The sequence below is a fragment of the Lynx canadensis genome, chromosome A3 (assembly GCF_007474595.2).
Source record: "Lynx canadensis isolate LIC74 chromosome A3, mLynCan4.pri.v2, whole genome shotgun sequence".
Classification (NCBI taxonomy): Eukaryota; Metazoa; Chordata; class Mammalia; order Carnivora; family Felidae; genus Lynx; species Lynx canadensis.
In genome coordinates, this window is record NC_044305.1 from 87,436,222 (window position 1) to 87,458,595 (window position 22,374).

At 39.2% G+C, this 22,374-nt stretch overlaps 1 protein-coding gene across 2 annotated transcripts in view; it reads right to left on the minus strand.

The window, feature by feature from the left end:
* Window positions 1–22,168, minus strand: part of PAIP2B (poly(A) binding protein interacting protein 2B) — a 34,793-nt gene extending 12,625 nt beyond the window's left edge. The window contains exon 1 of one of the 2 annotated variants that reach the window (XM_030310801.2): window positions 21,991–22,168. The gene's annotated coding sequence lies outside the window, so the exon portion shown is untranslated. Of the gene's footprint in view, window positions 1–21,950 lie in introns of both variants that reach the window. The other variant, XM_030310802.1, reaches the window with a different exon arrangement.
* Between the last annotated feature and the right edge of the window lie 206 nt (window positions 22,169–22,374).

The following is a 22,374-nucleotide window of genomic DNA, read 5'->3' on the forward strand; positions in this document are numbered from 1 at the left end:
ATCCTAAGTGCACATGACCATATGGAAAAAGAGAAGGCAGAGAAACAAAGAATAGAATAACCTGTCTGACTCAAGAGCATGGTGGAATACAGAGAGCAAACTGCAGGATGCTCTCGCTCATGAGAAAGGGAATGGAAACATACCATAATCCCAACATGGGGAATGTCACCCAATTTAATGCAAATACTTTAGAGAAGTTGAAAACATTGAGATATGGGACTGTTAATATTAGGAAAATGGTTCTCAGTAGGCTATATAGAGTGTTTATTTGCATTTTATACCATTCTATCTGTGTTTTCCACACAATTGGAGAGTTTAGGTTTCTCTAAGTAGAAGGAATGCAACAACTTAATTTGTATAATGTTTAACAATTTATTAAGTACTTTCATATCTATACTCTGACTTCAGGTGCATAATCTGTCCAACTTCACTCTAAAAAAAAAAAAAATCTAGATAGTGCTATATTTAAGACCAAAGAAAGTACCAGATTCAAAGGTTAAGCAAGCTGATTTGCCAGCTTAGCTCAAGAACACTGGTTTGTGGGCCCTAGTGCCTTAGTGCTTAATGTGCCCCTAGACTTTAGTAGTGAGGGGGGAATGGGGAGCTTTTGCTGGACACTGGTAACTCCTAGGTAAGGCACTTGGGGATACCTTCCAACTTGGGGAAGACACCAGGTAAGACAGGACCATTGCCCATAACTTCTCTGATTTTCCTGCTTCCAGAGTTTCATGTAACATTCTCTTTCTGTTCCCAGCTCCTCTTTAGCTCACCATCCACTATGCTTGCCCTCTAAGTGCACAGTGTTTTTCTAACCATCCTATTTTGACCTTTTATATCCATTATTTCACTTGATCCTCACCCACATCAAGGCACATCATGTGACATCCTAGTGTAGTGGGGACAAAGAAAATACCTCCAAAACTTCCAGAATCGGGGGAAATGCCTGGCTATAAAAGTAGGATCACTGGGGCGCCTGGGTGGCTCAGTCGGTTAAGCGGCCGACTTCGGCTCAGGTCATGATCTCGCGGTCCGTGAGTTCGAGCCCCGCATCGGGCTCTGTGCTCACAGCTCAGAGCCTGGAGCCTGTTTCAGATTCTGTGTCTCCCTCTCTCTGACCCTCCCCCGTTCATGCTCTGTCTCTCTGTCTCAAAAATAAATAAACGTTAAAAAAAAAATTAAAAAAAAAAAAAGTAGGATCACTAATCAGAATGGCTGCCATATTGTCAGCTGTGTTATGGAGAGGCCTATGTGACAAAGGAATTGAATCCTGTCAACACCATGTGAGTAAGCTTAGTTCATCTTCCCCCAGTTAAGCCTTCAGATGAGACAGCCATCCTAGCTGACTACTTGACTGTAACTTCATGAGACACTCTGAGTTAGAGGCCCACCTAAGTTGCCCCCAGATTCTTGGCCCACAGAAACTGTGAGATAATAAATGTTTGTTGTTTTAACCTGCTAAGCTTTGTGGTAAGTTATCATGTGGCGATAGATAATGTAGGTATTTGATAAACAATGACGACTAGCTCCACCACACAAATCATCAGTTGCCACATTATTCCTCTTATTTAATCAGCAGACAAATGTGCAGTTTGAAGTAGGTCACTGCTTGAGAAATTCTTCAAGATTTAGACCTCAATAGCAGAAAAAAGAGTTTATGTCTGGCCTGGATCTATACTGCACTATGAAATCTGAGAACTATTTGACATTTATTCCCCCTCCACCTCAGTTTCCCTCTTAAACACATGACAAACATGCTGAAAATAGAAAATAAGAGTTGTCATTTGGGCTGAAGATGGGAAAGCACATAGCACCACACAGTCAAAATAGGGGTACTAAGGTCTGCTAAGCATTCACTTTAGCACTTTGCCATGGTCAAGGGTTCATGTCTAAAATATATGGCTTGAAATAGGGACCTTAGTTCCCAGCCATAAAGAACTTCAGGACTTTTAATGTACGTAGGACATTTCTACAACACGTGCTTCATCAGTTCAACACTTTGAACACTCACAACTTTCAGATCCAATGTGCTCATACCAAATACTAGCTATTTTTTGAACCTGAGATTTTTCAGAAGCTATAAACCTGCATTGTGCCCATGATAACAGCTTGACAGTGAAAAATACTTGGGACTTTCGACTGAATTATCTAGAAAAAGTCTATTGAGCAGTTGCTATAAAAACTAGTGTCTACTATTCTGTTTCCTAGAGTTTTGTGAACTTCCTTCAGTCTGGTTAATACCATTTTTTTAAATTAAATATTGTGGATATTAGTTTAAATTCTTATTTTATTTCAAATATGTGACACTAGATTCAGCTTTGGTCCATTCTCAGTTACGTCTTAGCAACTCAGGTCATTAGATGCACTCACTCATTAGTTTTTGAGTGCCTATTTACCTTAGACACTGTACTTTACTGGTGCTTTGAGAGGGTATATGGTTTTCACCCTGGTGATATTCACATTATGACAGGAGAGAGGCAAGCAAATAATTAAGAATAATTATGATCCATGTTACAAAAGGTGAGGTAAAGGGGAATATCAGAAAACAACAGGGGGACCTAATCAAATCCAGGAGTGGGTGGTGGTTATGAAAAGTTTCCCTGAGCAAGAAACACTTTCTTTGATACCTGAAAAATATAAGTTAGCTAGCAATAGCGAGTAGAGGGTATGGGCCAAAGGTAAGAGCCCCAAGATAGGCCACTTTGGCATAAATATTATTTTGAGATTAAAGCACCTAAAACCCACCAGATTCAGGAAAAGCTCTTTAACTCCCCCTCAAGTGCCTAAATTTACATTGGAAAGGAGAGCCTGTACCAGGAAGAGAGTTCCTAACAAAGATTCCTCTTTACCTAAGAAATTTAAGGTAACAAGGTAACCTTTGTTTTCCAAATAATCCCTCCTTCCTGCTAAAGGTCTTCCTCCCCTTCACATCCTCAGACTCCATCCTAATTCCTTAACTCAGAATGTCATGTAAGCTTCAAGTCACCTGTCTTTGGAATTTCATGTCTGTGTGGATTCCCATACACATGAAACTACATTTGATTTCTCCTATTAATCTGTCTCACATGAATTTATTTCTTAATCCAGCTATAAGAACCTTGGACCAAGGAAAATTTCTTCCTTTCCAAAGAGGAAAACACATGTGCAAAGATTCAGAGGCAGGAAGGAACTCTCAGGAACTACAGTAGGGATGCATACAGTTGGCGGGTCAAAGGAGAACCAGTGGGAAAATGGCAAGGAAGACAGATGAAGTAGCAGAGACAGATGGGGTCAGATCGTGCAGGACATTAAAAGCTACACGGAAGATTTAAAATTTTATCCTAAAAGCAATGAAAGCCTTCAAAAAGGGTTCCCGGCAGCATCACAATAGGATTCAATTTATATTTTGAAATCAGTCAGGCTGCCATATGGAAAATGGATTGGAGAGACTGAGTGGATAATAGGAGACCAGTGAGGAAGCTAATGCACTAATCCAGATGGAAAAATGGTGGCTGCTTAAGACTAAGATAATGGCAGTAAGAAGAAAGTAGGCAGATTCTGAAACTATTTTAGGTTGTTTTGGTGATGGACGTGGGGAAATAGAGTGAAGTTAATATCAAGGATAACTTTGGCGCAAGCAACTGGGTGGATGGTAATGTTATTCACTGAACTAAGTAATTCTGTGGGAAGCGCAAACTTTTCTTGGGTGGTGATGAGGAGTGGGGGTAAATGGGGTGAGGAGTTCTATTTTGAACACATTAAGTTTGTAATGCCTCTGAAACAGTCAAATGACTATGTTAAGTAGGTTGTCTATATGCATCAAGAATAGGAAAGTTCTGACTAAATAAAGAAATATGGAGTGGTCGTTTATATAAATTGTAATAGAAGTCACGGGACTAGAAGATATTACCTAGAAAGAGAGGGCAAAGTGAGATTAGAAGAGGATCCAAGACCCAACCTGATGCATGTGAACATTTTTAAAAGTCGGGTAGAGGAGGAGGAAAATACAGAAAAAGAGACTGAGAAGAAGCCATAGAGTTTAGAAGGAAAGCAGAAAAGTACGGCATCACACAAATCAAGGGAAGATAGAACTCTGTATAGTGAGTTGAATGGTAGCCCCCTCCCCCCAAAATATGTCCACATCCTAATCCCTAGAACCCAGGAAGTTACTTTATTTGGAATAAGGGTCTTTGCAGATGTGACTAAATTAAGAACACTGAGATAAGTAGATCATCTTGGATGATCCCAGTAGGCCCTAAATCCAATGATGAGTGTCCTTATAAGAAAAAGAAGAGAAGAGAAGGAGGCAATGTGACCACGGAGGCAGAGACTAGAGTGATGTGCCACAAGTCAAGGAATGTCAGTAGCCACTAGAAGCTGAAGAGGCAAAGAACAGACTCCCTCTCTCCTAAAGCCTCCAGAGGGAGTGCAGTTTGGATGACATCTTGAGTTTTTACTTCTGGCCTTCAGGACTGCAAGAGAATAAATTTATGTTGGCTTAAGCTACCTGTTTGTGGTAATCTGTTACAGCCGTCATAGAAAACTAATAAATCCAGTAAGGTGAGCGTGTTGAAGTCTGCTAAAAAGTCAAGAGAAAGGCTGAGGAGTATCCACAGAACTCAGGACCATGGAGGTCTCTGATGACCTTACTGAGAGCAGTTTCCATGAACAGAAATGAGGAGGAAAGTCAAATGGAGGGGATGTGAGTTGCACATGACAAGAAGTATAAGATAACTCCTTCAAGGAGTCTAGCTGCCAAGGAAAGGGACAGGAATGGACAGAAACTAGAGACGTGAGAGGTCCCTGGAAACTTTTTAATGACCGGAGAGTCTAGAGCTTGTTTAATTGTTCATAGAAATGGTCTAATGAAGAAGAGGCTACAAAAGAGGAGAAAGAAGAAATGACTGATAGTGTAGGCCATGGGAAGGCAGGAAGAGATACTTTAAATAGCCAATACATTCCCTAATTCAAAATCTAAATGCCAGGGATTCTTAATTAGTAACAGATAGCTGCATGATGAACATATAGTCAGAACTGAGGAAAAAAGAGCAACAGGAGAGAGATTTTATCCATCACAAAGCCACATGAAACATCCTTACTACGTCGCAGGATATTTTACTTCCCTTGGTGGCAGGGATGCTTATGTACTTGTTGCGGAGGAAAAAAGTTTTCTCTACTTTTCAAGATTCTTATAGCTGGTCTAAGAATCAAATTGACACGAGACAGATCTGTAGGAGAAAATTGGAAGTTTAACACGTATACCTCTTGTAGACATGGGAAAGACCCAGGAAAATTCAGTAACTCACTGAAATGGCTAAAGCCATCACCTTAAATACCACCTCCAGCTAAAGACAAAAGAAATATTGAGAGTGGAAAGTCAGTTATGGAAGGTTACAAGAAAAGCTCAGTAAACACAGGTAAGGTTGTTACACAGATTGAAGTCTGCCTTAAGATTTAAGCCCATGCCTTCAGTCGTTCCCTTTCTCCTGGTACTGAGGGAGACATTCTTACAAATGGAGATTTCCCTTATACTAGTAAATGTCTCTACTTAGTTTTTAGAGCTTCTTCTGGGTCTGCAGTTTCTTAAAAAATAAAACAGTTTGAAACAATCAATATTCCATAGAGGCATATCTTGGGGTGGCAAAATTTGCTCCCCTAAATCCCCCTAAATACAAGTCTCCCTACTTGGACAGCTGCTGGATAAACTACCAAACGCCTTCTAAATTTTTTGCAGGTGGTGTGTGTGTGTGTGTTGTGCGTGTTTTATCTTAAATCTACATAAGCAATAAAAGAAATATTTCATAAAGCATTTTAAATTCATGTAGAACATATTTTTGTATACCATGTTATACTTTACGCTAAAATAATTTGTTGCCTTGTTCTACAGTCTTCTTTTTAAATGTTTGTTTATTTCAGAGACAGAGAGAGAGAGTGTGTGTGCATGAGTGGGTGAAGTGCAGAGAAAAAGGGGGACAGAGGATCCAAGTCAGTCTCTGTGCTGACAGCAGACAGCCAGATGTGGAGCTCCAACTCACAAACTGCGAGATCATGACTTGAGCCGACCGAAGTTGAAGTCGAACACTTAACCGACTGAATCACCGAAGAGCCCCTTCTTTTAATAAGTAAATAAACCCATCAGGTTTTCTCCATCATTTGGTTAAAGATCAAGGTGGAAAGAAGGCAGGATGAATAGTTCAGCTTTTTTGGGGAATGAGGTGGGAAAAACATGTAGAATATGTACATGGAGATTAAAAACAGGTTCCAAGTCAACCTCTAATTAGAATGATCTTGTCCCCTCTATTTCCGTTTCATTTGTTTTTGGAGAAGCTACATGGACTTTAACAAAAAATAAATAAGTAATCACCTTGCTAAGCTTTCCTATATTGACCTCAATACACAAATGCTCCATTAGTTATTTTTCCTTTGATGCAAGAAAAGGGCTTGCAAATAGAATGTCAATGTGCTTGTTAAGCACACAGAGAAGTGAACTTACCTGCAATTAGAAGCTGATGAGCTGCTTTCAAAAGCTTATTAGCATACTCAAATAGGATTAAGAATGCAGTTAGCAAGTGTCCAGAAGGCATATTCTTAATCAGTAGTTCACAATCTCTAGAGTACATTAGAATCACTGGGAAGCTTTTCCACATCATACCTTTTAGATATTATAATTTGTTAGGCTCAAACCAACGCCCGACATTTGTATTTTTGTTTGTCAACTCCCATAGGTGATTCCGAGTATAGAAAGACTAAAGACTAAGAACAATTCCTCCAATAAAGTGGCAAATTCTATGTGGAATAATCCAAATCCTAATTACCCTAATTCCTACATCAGCAGTTCCCAAACTGGTGAATGCTGTTTGCAAAAAACAAACAAACAAACAAACAAACAAACCAAAAATACAGCCAAGTAAATTCATTGCTCTGAGAAATCCTATTTAACTTTACTACCAAACATTTCCTTAATTAAATAATTGCCTTTATTATTAATTTATTACAATTTTAATCTAACACCTATTAACAACCCACAAATTTTTTGAAATAATACCTCAAGGATGCCTGTGATATTATCCAATTGGAAATGTCTAGAACAGACACAAAATGCACTCCATAAAGCATTTAAAGTCACTTCTAAGGTAGAATCAACAGACTTGCCTACAGTCAGTGGTAAGTTCTCTGAACCCCAGAGGTCTGCCTTCAAGTTCCACTTCCCCAGGTAAAGGCCATCAATTGTCCTCCCAGGATAACATCAAATGGTGGTCATTATAGGGACGCTGAATTCTCCATATCCAGCCAGCTCCGGATAAATATACACTATTATAAAGGCCTCTAAATGTCTTAGACTAATCTGATGATGCTTTAACTTGTCTTTTAAATGCACAGTAATATCAAAATACCAGTATGGAAACCTGAATACAATCTGTGCATAGTATCAGAAATGCCACTGTAGAAACCTGAATATAATCTCTGCCTAAAGTCTCCCCTATTTCCACCCCCATTTTACATTTGATTATACATATACTCACGTAAGCATTATTCATTTGTTTGGGGAACAGTCTATTTATACCCTTAGACATTTTTGAGGGCAAGAATCAAGTCTTTACAGCTTCTAGCATGCCTCTGTGTGCTCATCAGGTCCTCAATAAATAATTTATTGACTCATTTTCAGAATGCTATATTCTAAATTTCATTTCCTAGGAAGGAGACCCATGTGCTTAGGGGCTATGATCTGTGGTTGAGCATTCTTCATTGAGTATTAACAGATATTGCCCACAGCCAGTGACAACATAACTCAGGAATCTGTTTTTGACAGGTTAAATTACTCTTGAGGGGGAAAAAAATCCCTACTTCTATTCTAGGAAATATTTTTATATGCTCTTGTTTACTATTTTAGCGTTTAATAACAGCAGGTGGTTATAATAGTCTTCTCAAGAGCTGTAGGCTAGGCATAAAAGCTTGCCATCATGCAATTATCTAAATTGGAAGAAATTCATACCATGGATTCTCAACAAATATCACCAAAAGGGACCACATGCTCATTTTATCTGATATATTTTTGGAAAAAAAAATTGTCTGCTACAACAAAGTGGGAAGAAAGAAGACAACCACTCTAAATACATACATAATGAGGTTGAGAAAACTGTATTCGCTAGAAGTCTTTTCAGGAAAGGTACCATTTTGGGTAGAGAAATTCCTTGAAAATTAATTTGAGGTAGAAGGACAGTTCTTGAAGCCTGCTTCAGATTCATGTTTCCCTCTCTCTCTCTGCCCCTCCCTGGCTCTCTCTCTCCACCCCCCTCTCAAAAATAAATAAACATTTAAAAAAAGCTTAGGAGCTGATGGATTTTTTGGTGTGGAAAGCACTGAAGAGACAGAATTTGACATCTATATTGTAAAGGCAGAGTAGAAATTAGTCGTGAATTGGGAAAGTACTTGAACAAGTTTTCCCAGACGTCTAAGGGAATAAAAGGGCACCACAGGACAATCAAGTTACAAGGAGGAAACAAGTAATCCATCCAAATACAAGGGGAAAAGACAAGAATAAAATAACAGCTGTTCTAAGTACTTCACTAATGTTCTCTCTTTAATGTTCACAACAATCCTATGAGATAGGTGCTGATATTATCCCTGCTTTTCAGATAAATTCCCCACCATTCAGAAATTAAACACCTTGCCTAAGGGATAAAATAGTCAGGGCCAGAATCGGGGCTTAAGTGCAGGTCTTCCTATTCCCAAGGTTCACGCTCTTAGCTACTTCCTTAATACTCTTGCACTTCCCACTTTAGCTCCAGAATGCTTATGATATTAAACTCTGATTTTCCTCAAATATTGCTAATGGGAGTAGGGAAACCAGGCTGAAGAAAAATGCTATTTAACAAAAGGACTAGGTCTTTGGAAGGAAAATATGAACAAAGTAATGCTGGTGTAATAAATTATGTTCTCTACCATAAACATACAAAGCTCCACTTAATCTGAAGCTTGCCAGCCCTTTTAGGATGAGAAAGCAGACTCCCAAACACATATATAATTCCTTATGCACAATTCCAAAATCCAAAAAGTTCTAGAAGCTAAAAATTTTCCATATGCTTTATGTCAAAACTCAGATGACATTAAGACTTGAACTGATGTGAAGCTATACATAGCCTACATTTATCCCACTTAGTGTGAATACTCCTGTTTTGCTCAGAAATACTAATGTGTGTGACTAAGGGTGCTGCAATAGATCACGGGGGCATTACGTAACACACAGAGAAAGCATCTCTCTAAAATTTGAAAAATTCTGAATTCTGAAACTCATCTAGCCAAAAGTTTTTGATCCTCTATGGATTTGTATTCCAAAGTATCTTAAAAACAATTTCCAAGAATGATTAGATCAGAGGTGCTTAGTCTTCAGGATCTCATAGGCCAGTAAATTTTAAAAAATATTTTGAAGATGACATAGAATTGCAATTTTTTTTAACTAAGGATGGTAAAAATATCCTTAGCATCATTTTATAAAAGGATATTTTCAACACCAAAGAACACAGGAAGGCCTTAATTCAATGCAAAAGACAATTCTTTAAATTGAATAAATTTAACTTTATGACAAACACTATGCGGTCCTAATTTTTCTTATTTCACCACAGTCGGATGGAAATTTACTGGAGACCAACACTGTTCTGGTCAGAGGCATAGAGTTCAGCTGGCGACAAAAAAATCACTTCAGGAAATTATTAAAAATGTAGTCCCTCAGGCTCCATCGCAGGAGAAGGTCTAGGGGTGAGCCACATTTATACTGAATTTTAGAAAACTTGTGGGTGGTCTCTGATGTCTCTGGTGTCTCTGACCAGCTTCAGAACCACTGGTCTAGTCTATAGGATCTAGGTCTACCTTGCTTTTCCTCACCCCACTTCTTTTCTGAGGGAATAAGGGGAACAAAACAGAAATGTTTCCAAATAGGGAGTCTGCCGAACCCACTGTTTGTAATACCAGTTATTCCTCCATAGTCAATGCTGGACCAGCTGGTCAACTTGCAAACTGAGGCTGTTAGCAGTGGAACAACAGAAATTAGGTAGTAGACAAGCGAGAAAAGCCTGCTGAAGCAAAACTCTGTGAAAAGGTGTGGCTTCCAGAGTTTCTTTCTCTTCAACTCAAAGATTCAGTGATGCCTAAGTTCAGCACAGGTACATTTGTCTTTGCTGAAAAAAAATAATTTAAAAAATATATGTGTGTATGAATATGTATTTATACATGTATGTGTGTGTGTGTGTGTGTGTGTGTGTGTGTGTATCTACCTATTCCTTCATAGCTGTCTTCTCTGTCCAGCTGTCGCTCCAGGTCTATGATTTTGACTTTCATTTTTCCTTAGGGGGATTACAAAAATTAGTAATATTACATCAAACAACATAATGACAAATAACGAAAACAACTGAAAATCCACGGCATGCTTGATGTTTTATGCAGCAGGCTATATTCTCCAACATTCCAATAAGATAACAACTCATTCCAATAATTTCTTTTTTGGGGAAAAAAATTCTCTTATTCTCTTGTTACTATCTTTAAAAAATAGTAATATAGTAATAGTATAGTAATAGTAAGAATAAACATAGCTAACATCTTTAAAAACACACAAAACTTTCAATAAGCAATCAAAGTTCTGTCCCCGTTAAAAAAAATTAACAAGTAAGTAAGGCTAAATAGTAAATGATGAGGGACACAAAAATGACACATAAATAATTCTTATTCTCATGGGGTTAATCACTAAATCCTATTTGACCAGAATCCCTTATTCTCTAAGATTTGCAAATGAAACATCTCTCATTTGATGTTTGTCTAGGGCTTCAATCATGAAACAAGAATTATTTTATGTCCCTGTGTATGGCCGATTACCTGAATTCAACACTATGCTGGCAGCAAGAGGGGTGAATCTTTCAGGATTTGCTCCATAACCTATGTACTTCTTATACTCCCAAACCAAATTCAGCTTTCTTCTAGAGCTGGAATTCTAGTATTTAGTTAGCATACAGCAGTGGTTCCCAAAATTTAGTCCCAGGCCCAACAGCGTCAGTAATACTTGGGAACTTGCTAGAAATGCAAATTCTCAGGCCCCACCTCAGACCTTCTGAATCAGAAACCCTGGATGGGACCCAGTGATCTGTGTTGAAATAAGCCCTCCAGGTAATTCTGAAGCAGGCTCAAGTTGTGAGAACCACTGCCGGTACAGCAAGTAAAAAAAAAAAAAAAAAAAAAAAAAAAAATGTGATTCCTCTGTTGGTCCAAAGCCAGGGGTACTATATATTCTATCTTGATATGAAATGAAGACATCCAATTAAAAGACATAATCTCCTCACAACTCCTACCCTCAACCCAATGTATTTTATTTTTGGGAGCTAAATAAAAAACCACACTGCAATCTGAGATTTAGTTGAAAATGTATACTTAATAAGCATCAGTTCCCATCCAGCTTGATTTCACACAATGCCACTTTTACATCTTCTTATATCTAAAGTTCCAAAAAAGAATTTTCATAATGTAAGCCTCAGACACTTCGAGAATTATGTAATAAAACATCATCTAGGTCTGAATATATCAAGCTTACTAGAGAAGAGAAGTGGAATTATTTGCTACATCTTAGAACTGTATTCAACAGGGAATTAAAGTTTAGGATTTTTCATCTTTATACTTCCAAGTTAACACAATTAAACCAGAACTCCCCATTCATTAAAAGATTCTAGCGAGGCAAAGTTTCACTGCATTACTTATTGCTTTCAGTGAGCATAAAGCAGAGCCCTGGGAGGCACATTTTGTATATCTGCAAGGCTGCAGAACTAAACAGTCACATCTGCTCGATACTAAAACAAAGGTCCCTGTAAACCCTCAGATGGTGAGTGTAATATTTCAGTATTAGCTGTGGTAATAAAAAGACACCAAGAACGCCACTATCAAACAAAAGCAATTACATACTGTTCTGTTTCTGTTTATACTAAAATCACTATGTTAAAACTTCACTTCCCCTAATATTGCATTTTAAAGAAGGGGGCAAGACCAGTCTGTAGTTCACAAAGCATCTACTTTCAAAAAGCAGATAATTTCCATGGAACTGTTTCAGAGCACAAATGAAGAAAGCCTTCTAATGATTAGTTTACAGGTAGCTCAACATATTAAACAGAACAAAAATAGCACAAAAGAAAAACCACAGATCGATTTCCATGCTATAACCATACACTTTTATTTATTTATTTTTTTCCAACGTTTATTTATCTTGGGACAGAGAGAGACAGAGCATGAACGGGGGAGGGGCAGAGAGAGAGGGAGACACAGAATCGGAAACAGGCTCCAGGCTCTGAGCCATCAGCCCAGAGCCCGACGCGGGGCTCGAACTCACAGACCGCGAGATCGTGACCTGGCTGAAGTCGGATGCTTAACCGACTGCGCCACCCAGGCGCCCCTAACCATACACTTTTAAATAAAACATGAGTAAATAAAATCAAGCAAGTAATTAAAAAACAAAACAAAGCAAAACCAAACCCTGATCAAATAGGGTTCAGTCCAGAAATGCAAGGATAGTCTAAAATTAAGAAATATAAAAATGTATTTTTTCATATTAACAAGCAAAGGAAAAAAACTACATGAGCATCCCTATAGTTGTCAGAAATACACACACACACACACACACACACACACACACAATGATTCTACCGTAAAAAATGTTTCTATGCAATGCATAAAAACATTTTGGTAGCAAAATTACAGACCATTTTTCTTCATATTTTGTTTCCTAATTATTATAAAAAAGAATGCGGCTTCTTTTATATTAGGGAGGAATGTTTTTGTTTATAAATATTTAAATCTCTTTCTTATTTTTCCTCATGTATGTGTGTCACACGTAGACTACGGGGCTTGAATTCCTGCCCCGTGAGGTTTAGCAGCCCACTTCTGGGATGTGCACTGGACAAAGCTGCCACTACCTTCATTATTTTTGAAGGTTCTCTAGTAGCAACACAGAAAAAACATAATTAGGTAAGCTAAAAAATAAGAAAAGTATGATTACAATTGAAAATCATATGTATGCATTAAAAAACACTACAAGTGAACATGAAAAAGAAAGCAGCTACTTAAGCATGGGGTGACCACCTGGAAACATTGATTTCAGTTGTTTTATTGTGCTCCACGTATTTTTTAAATATACAAAATTGAGTAAAAGGAGAAAAAACAACCCTGCCAAACTGTTCTTGGGGCCACTCTTCCAATCTTTGCTACTATTGCTATGTATTCACCTGATATCCTTAGACTCTTCTTTCTCATAACTCCATTTCATTCACTCATTCTACTCAATTTTTTTAATGTTTATTTTTGAGAGAAAGAGCGTGAGTGGGGAAGGGCAGAGAGAAGGAGACACCGAATCCGAAGCAAGCTCCAGGGTCTGAGCTGTCAGCACAGGGCCTGATGCGGGGCTTGAACCCATGAACCATGAGATCATGACCTGAGCTGAAGTTGGATGCTTAACTGACTGAGCCACCCAAGTGTCCCTGTACTCATTTTTTTGAAAAGGTAACACAAACACGATTCAAAAAAATGTTTTAAATATACATAAAGGCATATGCCAAAATCCCATTTCCATTTGTATTTCTTCCATTGGTATCTTATACATCGTTTCAGATTTCTTTTTGCAATTATAAGCAAATATGAATGCATATTCTTACTCTACCCTTCTTTCTCAGCACAAAAAACAGCATTCTAAATACATGGTTGCATGCTGTGCCCCTTTTTTAAAAATCAAAATATATCTTAGAGCTCTTTTCCATCAGTACATAGTCTTCCCCATACTTTTCTACGACTGTATAATATTCCAGGGTTTTCATGTACCAGAGTTACTTAACTAGTTCCCTACTGACAAACTCTGGAGTCATTTCTATTATGCTATTACAAACAATAATGCCAAGCATAACCACACACACACACACACACACACACACACACACACACACACACCCCAAATTCATTTCTGAATTCCTTTGAGGAAGTTTATGAAATGGTTCAAGATATTAGATGATTACAAAGTCACACATTTACCAGACTGAGAAGTTAGCCCCTTTTCTAGTTCTCATTATATATAGCGTTATGTAGCAAAAGATGTAACAATTCTGTGAATCAAGCAATTGTACTCTTAGGGATTCATCTCATAAAAATAAAATGACTAAAACACGCATTTCTATAAAAAAATGATGAATGTGCACAAAAGGTATAAAATAAACCCATCAAAATGTGAACCACTGCCGTAGTATGGTGGATGTTCTTAAAATTTCTTTTAACGTTTATTTATTTATTTATTTATTTTTTTTTTAATTTTTTTTTCAACGTTTATTTATTTTTGGGACAGAGAGAGACAGAGAATGAACGGGGGAGGGGCAGAGAGAGAGGGAGACACAGAATCGGAAACAGGCTCCAGGCTCTGAGCCATCAGCCCAGAGCCCGACGCGGGGCTCGAACTCACAGACCGCGAGATCGTGACCTGGCTGAAGTCGGATGCTTAACCGACTGCGCCACCCAGGCGCCCCAACGTTTATTTATTTTTGAGACAGAGAGAGACAGAGCATGAATGGGCGAGGGTCAGAGAGAGAGGGAGACACAGAATCCGAAACAGGCTCCAAGCTCTAAGCTGTCAGCACAGAGCCCAACACGGGGCTCGAACTCACAGACCTCAAGATCATGTCCTGAGCCAAAGTCAGACGCTTAACTGACTGAGCCACCCAGGTGCCCCAGTATGGTGGATCTTAGTATGAGTGCTCTATAGCTTCCCCCTTCTCCATTTTTGCCCATCAATGCTTTCTAATTTTTCAGAATTAATGTACTATTTCTGTAATATAAAATTAAAAACTAAAAAAATTCAAATTAATTCAAATTAAGCTGGATACTTTGTTAGTCTGTCTTATATTTGTACAGTGCTTCAGAGTTTCTAAAGTACGCTTATGTGCATCATTTAATTCTTACACTAACCCTATGTATTTTCATTCTATCAAAACAGAAAAGGAGGCAACAGATGGTTAGGCAGTTGTGCTCAAGGTCATTCAAATAGAAACCTGGCAGAGACAAATTTCAAACCCAGATCTTCTGACTGCAAATTCAGTACACTATCAGAAACATTATTGCCATTTCCTTAATTTTAACAATAACTTGGAGTTAATTACATAATCAGAATTTGACAGATGAATTAAAATTACACAGTATAAGGCCTCAGCCCCTAAAGCTCATATAATCAGATTTTATTGAAGGGAGAACATTAGCATACAACTCCCAAAACTCCAGAGTTAGTATGCATATAAATAAATTACCTAACTGGCAAAATATACATCTAATATGGCCCAAAATGAATGCCTGATAAAAGTAACATCCTCTCACATTGGAAGATTCTTACTTTCAAGACACCCTTTGTCTTTGCCCTGCTCTAGTCTGGTCTCCACATACCTCATGGAAACATGAGGTATAAAACATGTGAATATAAAACATTTTTTTTTAAGTTTGGGACTTACTGACCAAGATGACAATAAGTTGACTAGGATGTATTCTTTCTCCTCAATATCTCTCCTTCTTTCCTATAAAATTATACAGGTTGTTTTGCAATGCACATGGAGACGACTGATAAATCTTGGTTTGTTAAAGTACATTTTAATTCATCATTCCTCAAAATATGTCTCATATAATTCTGTTCCAAAAGATGATTAGATATGCTACAGAGGGGGGTGGAAAGGAAAGGCCATGGTTAAATACAATATACCCCTTTTGGAGATCCATAATTTACAGAGGACATTAATGTAATAAAGGCCCTAGAGAAGTCCTGCATCACAGAAACCTTTGTTTAATCCAGTTTAACAAAAAATTCTTCTACTACGGCATAACTATTCACATCTTTTGTTTAGAGAAACCGCTTGAATATAGTTATTAACTGTACACCCACAACAGATATGACAAACATGGATAGCTCTTAAATCTTTTCTACCACAAAAATATTAATTCTTTAAAAAGTTTCTATGTTCAGTCTAGTGAACTCCTTCCTCTTCACCCACCAAAGCCTTGCTCAAATATTATCTCACTTGAGAAATCTTCCCCAGTGCTCTCTATATTACTAACTACTCCTTTCTGCTGGTTTAGACAGCTTTTATTTATATCTCTATTATCTCACTTAACATGTGATAAATCAGTTCACCCATCTGTCTCCTTGATAGATGGTGAGCTTTTTGAGAATCAGTTTGTTTATATTTTCATCACTTTGAACAGTATGGGGCACATATGAACTTCATGATGGAAGTAAATAAAGTCACTATGGTAGAACAGTTTCCCAGAATTCAATTCTTATATTTCTAAGCTGTTAGTGATACCCTGCCAACAGCCCGAGAATACTATGCTCTCTCCCTAAAACTTGCATCCATTACTGAGCAACAGTGGTCATAGTAAACTCAGTTGTGACACGTCTTCTAGCCAAGCCCATTCAGTTTTTTCCTTAGGTGATCTTTGTTTGTTTATATCTCTAGGCCTTTGCACCTGCTGGTCCCTGCTGGTCATACAGTTTTATTCATCTGGAAAACATTCCTACTCACCCTTTAAGAATCAGTTTGAACAATACCTTCTTTGGGAAGCCTTCATATCCTCCCATCCTTTCAGGAAAAGTGGGGAATTCCTCAAGTCAAATATTTGTGCACCTATTACTATGTAAGATAAAGATGTGGACCCCACGTTCAAGAAGCTGACAGCCTAGTAAGGAAGACAGCCATATGAACAAATAACCACACTATAATAATATTAAATGCAATACCAAAAGGAAGATTTATGAAATATTCGACATGTGTTTACTTTGTTAGGTTCTTTATTAGACATTATCAATGATCACGTTAGATAGGTATTTGAATTAGACAGATGTCTACAAAGCTCTAAGGACTGCTATATTCTCAACTGTCTTCTGAAGAAACTGTCTCCAAGGGGTTCTTTTTATATATGCTGAGGTCTGTGCAACAGATAATACATGGAAACACCCTACTTCTTGGGCCACAAGCACCTGGACTAGCACTCAGAGCCCTAACTAAGGACAATCTACAGGTTGAACCTGAGAGAGAGATCACCTAGGACATGGCTTGGCTCAAAATTCTGCCCAGAGGTGCCTGGGTGGCTCAGTCGGTTAAGAGTCCGACTTTGGCTCAGGTCATGATCTCACGGTTTGTGAGTTCGAGCCCTGAGTCAGGCTCTGTGCTGACAGATCAGAGCCTGGAGCCTGCTTCAGATTCTGTGTCTCCCTCTTTCTCTGCCCCTCCTATGCTCATGCTCTATCTCTCTCTGTCTCAAAAATAAATAAACATTAAAAAAATTAAAAAAAAATTCTACCCAATAGGGGTCCTCTATTTTAGGTGACAAACCAATACAATCAGTTTCTCTCTTGGAAAATACAAATGTTGGGTGAGCAAAGTAAAAGAAGGAAGGTCTCCAGAGCTCAAATCCTATTCTAAATACTGCTCAGTTACTATTTTTTAAAGCTTTGAAAGCAGTAGGGCCAAGGGACAATATGGCTGCTGAGATGACTTCCCATTTAAATTTATAGTAAACCCTCATCATCAAAGGTAACATGTGGGGGCACCTGGGTGGCTCAGCTGGTTAAGCGTTCAACTCTTGACCAGCTCAGGTAAAGATCTCACGGTTCATGAGTTCAAGCCCCACATCAGGCCTTCCGCTGACAACGCGGAGCCTGCTTAGGATTCTCTCTATGTATGTGCTTCTTCCTTTTAACTGACAAGGGCCTAACACATCATATCACCACTTCTGAAATTAGGAAACAGGCTTAAGAGTTCTACAACTTGACCAAAGTCACTCAGTTGGTAGTTGGCAGAACCAGAAATCAAAGACCAAATCAGCCTGAACCTTCTAGAAAATCCTGCCAGTTACATGGGTAAATGGCCTCAAAATCAACTAATGACAAGTACAAGTTGACACAGGTTAATGGAGGGAGACTTAAGGCTTTTTTTTTTTTTTAATGTTTATTTATTTTTGAGAGAGAGACAGAGACAGAGACAGACTGCGAGTGGCAGAGAGGCGGAAAGAGAGGGAGACACAGAATCTGAAGCAGGCTCCAGGCTCTGAGCTGTCAGCACAGAGCCCAATGCAGGGCTCAAACTCACGAACTGTGAGATTGTGACCTGAGCTGAAATTGGATGCTTAACTGACTGAGCCACCCAGGTGCCCCTACAGAGAGAGACTTAAAAGGAAGAGTTTATGCACAGAGTAGAACAGAAATGTTCTGTAAGTCAATATGCTGGGGGATGTCAGGTGGTCAAGTTAATTTGTCATTCCAACCTGGACCTCTTCCCTGAGCTGTTAGGTGTCTATCTCTTTTACTCAAATATAATATCAGTAAGGGCAACAGCTTAATTTCTTTGTTCACCAAAGTATAAAAAAAGCCTAGCTTATACTAAGTGCTTAATAAATATTTGTTGAATAAATGAATAAGTGAACAAATTATCAGAGAAAAGGAACATTCTACAGTGGACTGCAAGAAGGGTTATCAAGAAACAGACTCCATGGGAATGCAAGCTGGTACAGCCACTCTGGAAAACAGTATGGAGGTTCCTCAAAAAACTAAAAATAGAACTACCCTACGACCCAGCAATTGCACTACTAGGTATTTATCCACGGGATACAGGTGTGCTGTTTCAAAGAGACACATGCACCGCCATGTTTATAGCAGCACTATCAACAATAGCCAAAGTATGGAAAGAGCCCAAATGTCCATTGATGGATGAATGGATAAAGAAGATGTGGTATATATATACAATGGAGTATTACTCGGCAATCAAAAAGAAGGAAATCTTGCCATTTGCAACTATGTGGATGGAACTGGAGGGTATTATGCTAAGTGAAATTAGAGAAAGACAAAAATCATATGACTTCACTCATATGAGGACTTTAAGAGAGAAAACAGAGGAACATAAGGGAAGGGAAACAAAAATAATAGAAAAACAGGGAGGGGGGCAAAACAGGAGAGACTCATAAATACGGAGAACAAATTGAGGGTTACTGGAGGGGTTGTGGGGGGGGATGGGCTAAATGGGTAAGGGGCATTAAGGAATCTACTCCTGAAATCATTGTTGCACTATATGCTAACTAATTTGGATGTAAATTTTAAAAAATAAAAAATTAAATTAAAAAAAAAAAAAGAAACAGACTCCAGAGGTCATTTACAAGTGGAGTTGATCCTCATTTTTTATGGATCCTGTATTTTTGAATTATCCCACTTGCTAAAATTTCTTTGTAACCACGAAATCAATACTCACAGTGCTTTCCTGGCCATCCACAGACATGCACAAAGTGCAAAAGTTTTGAGTCAGCCCTCAAACACACTCCCAGCTAAGGTGGAACTAGGGAGTGCTCTGCATTTGTATTTCCATGTGTCGCAGAGATGACTAAAGGACACAGATGGTAGGGGGCAGTGCAGTGTACTGCAAGAGGTTCTGGCTCTGAGTCCAACCAGACAGGGTTTGAATTCTAACTCTGGCACCTGTTAGAGGGTGGCCTCAGGCAAGTCACTTAATACTTCTGAACCTCATTTCCTCTCTTGTAAAATACAGAAAATATAATTTAACTGTATTTAGGATCTAAGATTATAATCCATGTAAGATGTATATATGTACTATTTTCCCTAGGAGCAGTGGTTCAGTATTTGCCAATTTAGTGTTCTAGGTGGCTTTATACACCAAAATTACTGCAAATAGTGAAAATCAAAGGTATTTATTTATAATAAAATAACCGAAAGATACAGCAAACAATTATTTGGATGGAGTGCAGGCCAGTGTCAGGCTTCAAGAGATTGTGCGATAGAACCTCACTAGGCATATGAGGTGTGGAAGAGGCTTTCAAGGAGCGAGAACAGCACCTACAGAGACCCAAGTGTGTAAGATAAACAGGTTGGTTTAGGAAAGGCACATCAGAAAGTCTAGAGCAGGCGATGAGGCCAGAACACCGGATCACAGTGCGCCTCTGTGTCCTACATATACCCTGCACTGCAGAACCTCTCCCTCTGCATTTAATTCTTGGTTTACAGGTGTCTCTTCCATTAAACTGTGAGCTCTTTAAAGACAAAATCTCTAGGAAGAAAGCATAGTTATAAGCCTTTAAAGTTGCAAACGAGTATTTACTAAGCACAAATACACCTGAAAAGACTGCAAAATATAACTTCGGTTTTCAGTCGCAGCCTATATCAATGCATAATAGTAACCAACCCATCAATCTGCAGTTTTTCCAGGACTTTTCTTTGATGAATGCTGCTAATAATTCTGTAATTAATACTTTTTATTGTTCTCAATACCTGGGCATTTGTTAGAAAAGCTTTAAAATCTTCCCCTTTTCATGTGATTTATTAACAGGGCTCAAACATATGGTCTATTAGACAACACAATGCTGCCTCCTCAGAGTGAAGATTCCCTTTAAATCACTCTATGACTTATTTCTCTGTATACAAGGTACAGTCTTACCCCAGTAAAATACAAGGAGATATATATATATAGTTTTCCTTATTTGTAATATATATATATGTTACAAATAAGGAAAACAATAAGAATTTTTCAAAAACTTGCAAAAAACAATGTACATATTAAACTAACTGCTTACATTTCACCTCTGTGAACTAAGAAAAACAATTCCAATTTATGTGAAGACTCTCTCTCATACACACATAGCCTAAGGGGCCCATCACGCTTATTCCAATACTTCAATCTCCTCAAAACAAAACTCTTACTGTCCAATATGTAAATTGATATTTTCAAAACTCTAAAGTGACAAGTTACTTTTTCCCCACAAATTTCTTGGCATAATTTTATTTAGGCACAACGCAGTTTGCACTATTATCTTGAAACATATGGCTAGAACCAATATCATTAAAACACAAACTGATATACTATGAATGTAAATACAAATACTCTGTGACTGGGGAATAGAGAATATTGTTTTTAAACAGATTCAATGCCATATTATCCATAGTCTGGTTGTGATCAATCCCACTGAGCCACACAGCTAAAACATGTTGTATATTTTATGATAAATGAGGATGGACAGGCCCTTACACTGCAAACTCTCTGCCACTCCAGTTAAGCCAAAGTATAATGCAAACTGCCTACTTAAAATAATAATAAGACATTTTCAATTTCTTGTGGCCAGGAAACCCTTCTCGCCTGCATTTCCAGAAACTATCATCAGGACTGTCCTGGGACAAAGATTCCAGAGAGGATATTATGATCGAATGCCATTTTAAGGAAGGCAAGAACAGTTTACCGTTAACAAAACTGATTAAAATTCCCAATCTTGCAAAGCTCCCTGTACTATGTATCCTGCGTCTCTTGCATTCACCTTCCAGCTGCTTGGAAGGAGCAAGTGGAAAATGTTAGTTTCCATGAGAGATGTAAATGAAATTCAGGTGGTGGAAGGGGTAAAGGCTCACTCGCAGAACGGAAGCAAGAGACAAGTGGCCAAGGTTCCTAACTCAAATAAGGTATTAAGAACGAAAGCTGGGGTAAAGCGGGAGGTGGAGGGAGTGGAAGAAACACAGATAACGCACCCAGGCCCGCGAATGGGGGAGGGGTGAAAATGTGCAACTCCTCCCCGTACCCGCCTGGGGAGGGGACCAGGGGATGCAGCACTGGTCACTTTCCCTCGCGGTGTTGCGCTGGGGTAGTGAGGGGACTCGCTTCAGTCCGAAGGAGGCTGAGGAGGCTCAGGGAAGTTGAGGGGCGGGTGAGGAATAGCGTGCCTGTGCGGGGAGAAAGGGACTAAGGACCCTCTAACGACAGCAAGGGGCAGAGGGTAACCCCCGCGGACGCCCCTTCCTTGCGTATGGCCGCGACGTGGGACCGGCCGTCTTACCCTCCCCACAGGAGCTCGGACGGGCGCGTGTCGCCCCTCGCAGCCCGGACGGCTGCGGAAAGGGAGGCGCAGGGCGCCCCCAGAGCCAGGAGAACGGCGCTTACCGCGGGTCCCCTCCCCGGCAGCCCGGGTGCCCGAGCCCACCTGGGCTGACCAGAAGCCCTTCCTCCAGACCGTACTCCGTCACTCCTCCGAGAGCCTCAGCCGTCGCCGCAGAGGTCGCCGTCGCCAAAACAGTCTTGGCCTCCAGTACCAAAGCGTGAGCGAGCCACAGCACGGGAAAAGCGCCGCTGCCACTCGCCAGGTTATCTCTTACAGCACACTGGCTATTTGCTCCGCCCCCGAACCCAAGCCATTGGTTGCTGGGCACCGCCCCATTCGCCTATTGGACTGAAGATGATGCCGCTCATTCACCTAGAAGGGCATGTGTGGTGCTTATTGGTCTAAATGTGAAGCAGTTCCCGCCCACTCTCTCAGAAGTTCCAGCTTCCGATTGGTATGAACATCTGTCTTTTTGCTCCCTTCGTT